Raw genomic sequence first — 2,500 nt, forward strand, 5'->3', positions numbered from 1 at the left:
TTACCGATAGATGCAGGAAAACGAGCTTCTGGCACCTGCTCCTCACAAGCAGATGCCCCGGTCGAGTCAGGGACGGCACACGCAGACGACGGGCCAGGCACATCCTCGTCTGAACGGGGGGACGGCGAGAAGGAGGTGGCTCCCGACACTTCATTTTCACAGTCGGCGTCCAAGCCCTCCACGGAGAGGCTGGAGGTCAGGGGAGGAGAAGGCTCCGTGTCCGCGAGAGCTTGGAGAAGCTCAATAGTCTTGGCCCTCCTCGCAGCGTCAAGCATTTTACCTTTCACGGCAGTACTTAACGCTGGGTGTGCCTTCAACAGGTGTTTATCCAGGCGGCCAGAACTGTAGGAGCATGCTTCAACTGGGCATTTGCCGTTCCTCACATTTACTCGTCCAGACGCCAAGTTCAACAACAGTTTTCTCTCTTCCACATTCTTGACCGAGTGCGTTCGCTGGAGATGGTTTGACATGGCATAATAAGTCTTCAAACAAATTGGACACGTGGCAGATCCACGACGGGGCGGCATAACTCTAAGCTTCTGAAAAAGAAGAAAACACAGTCAGGATGGATGGATGGATGGATGGATGGGTGGATGGATGGGTGGGTGGGTGGATGGATGGATGGATGGATGGGTGGATGGATGGGTGGATGGATGGGTGGGTCGGTGGATGGATGGATGGATGGATGGATGGATGGGTGGATGGATGGATGGATGGATGGATGGATGGATGGATGGATGGGTGGGTGGGTGGATGGATGGATGGATGGATGGGTGGATGGATGGGTGGGTGGGTGGATGGATGGATGGATGGATGGATGGATGGATGGGTGGGTGGGTGGATCTTACCTCTGCTGAGTCGTCTGGTGTGTCTCCTTCTCGTGCAGGCCACTGACTGAGTGTCAAATCCTGCCAGCTCTGCCTCTTATACAGTCACTAATTAAATTGCTAACAGCTGTGTGAGACAAGGCCGCACCCCTGAGCAGCTGTGTGAGACAAGGCCGCACCCCTGAGCACATGTGAGGCCTAATCAGGAAGCAGCTGTGTGAGACAAGGCCGCATGTGAGGCCTAATCAGGAAGCACGTGCAAGGCTTTGTCCTTATCGGGCCACACCCCAAACATTTTGCCACAAACATGCAGTTTGCACAACGCTAAAGTAGAATTTGTGAGACAATGGCCCAACATCCCCTAACCCTAACCCCACCTCGGGAATGCACGTTGTGTGGCCAGTGGCCTGTAAATTTGTCGGTGTGGCCAGTGTCCCAGTGTGAACGTGCAGCCAGCGGCCACACAAATGAACGGCTAATGTCTTTACATTGGATATGTCCCAGTTTTCATCACATGTGCTGATTCTCTGACTAAGTCCTGAGACTGGGCACTTTGTGTGGCCAGTGGCCTGTTAATTTGTATGTGTGGCCAGTGTCCCTGTGTGAACGTGCAGCCAGCGGCCACACAAATGAACTGCTAATGTGTTTACATTGGATATGTCCCAGTTTTCATCACATGTGCTGATTCTCTGACTAAGTGCTGAGACTGGCCACAGATCATGCAGCAGCCCCGGGGAGCCTGGAGGGACCGTACCCAGCCCGAGAGCTCCTGCCCTGGGCACTTTGTGTGGCCAGTGGCCCGTTAAGTTGTCGGTGTGGCCAGTGTCCCAGTGTGAACGTGCAGCCAGCGGCCACACAAATGAACTGCTAATGTGTTTACATTGGATATGTCCCAGTTTTCATCACATGTGCTGATTCTCTGACTAAGTGCTGAGACTGGGCACAGATCATGCAGCAGAACTTTTATTTTAAACAAAAAAAATACATGTTTTCATGATGGTCGAGCGACATTGGGCCTCACTGACGCCCATCTAGCCCGTCTCTGAATCACGGCTCTCCTGCCTGGGCCTCTGCGTTGGATGTCGACTGCTCGAAAAGCACTCTGATCTTTCTCGCTTGCTCAGCGGTGAGATGCATTGCGTAGAATCTGTCAGCGGTCGAGGTGTCATGACACATGAAGTTGGCCAATCTTCGGCGAACCTCAGCGCTGTGAAAGTTCTTTACCTGGGGAAAAAAAGAAAAGCGAAAATAAATAAATGTCGTTACAAAAGACCATCATGTTCACTATACTGAAACGTGAGGGTACATTAGCAGCAGGCACCGTACATGCGTAGCCACAGACGTTCTGATGTCTGTGAAGGAAGGTAATCCTGGAAGCCCCATCTCCTCCCACACCACCCGGAGATACTTGAGGAGAATCTTGCCCGGGCTGTTAGAAGTGGTGTGGAGAAACCTCCCCTCCGGCAGAGACAGAGCAGCCCGCATATTTAGCCACCGTTCAGCCCAGGAGAACTCCTCGTGGTTCAAGTAGATCTGTGCCATACCGAAGGCACCGTTTGTCTTGTGCTCCCTCACCTGTGGAAGGAGGCATGCAAAATTAGTTGGCTCACCTGCGTGCCACGCGTCGACCTAGTACCTCACTACGTACATTCACAACGAAGCCCAGAGACTCT

General features: G+C 52.8%; 1 protein-coding gene across 1 annotated transcript in view; it reads right to left on the reverse strand.

Moving 5' to 3' along the window:
* The window catches only part of slc37a1 (solute carrier family 37 member 1), a gene marked incomplete at its 3' end in the record, with an annotated part of 101,101 nt that overhangs the window by 3,129 nt on the left and 95,472 nt on the right, over nt 1–2,500 (reverse strand). The window lies entirely within an intron of this gene.

Source organism: Nematolebias whitei, chromosome 13, assembly GCF_014905685.2.
Source record: "Nematolebias whitei isolate Nwh7 chromosome 13, NemWhi1, whole genome shotgun sequence".
Classification (NCBI taxonomy): Eukaryota; Metazoa; Chordata; class Actinopteri; order Cyprinodontiformes; family Rivulidae; genus Nematolebias; species Nematolebias whitei.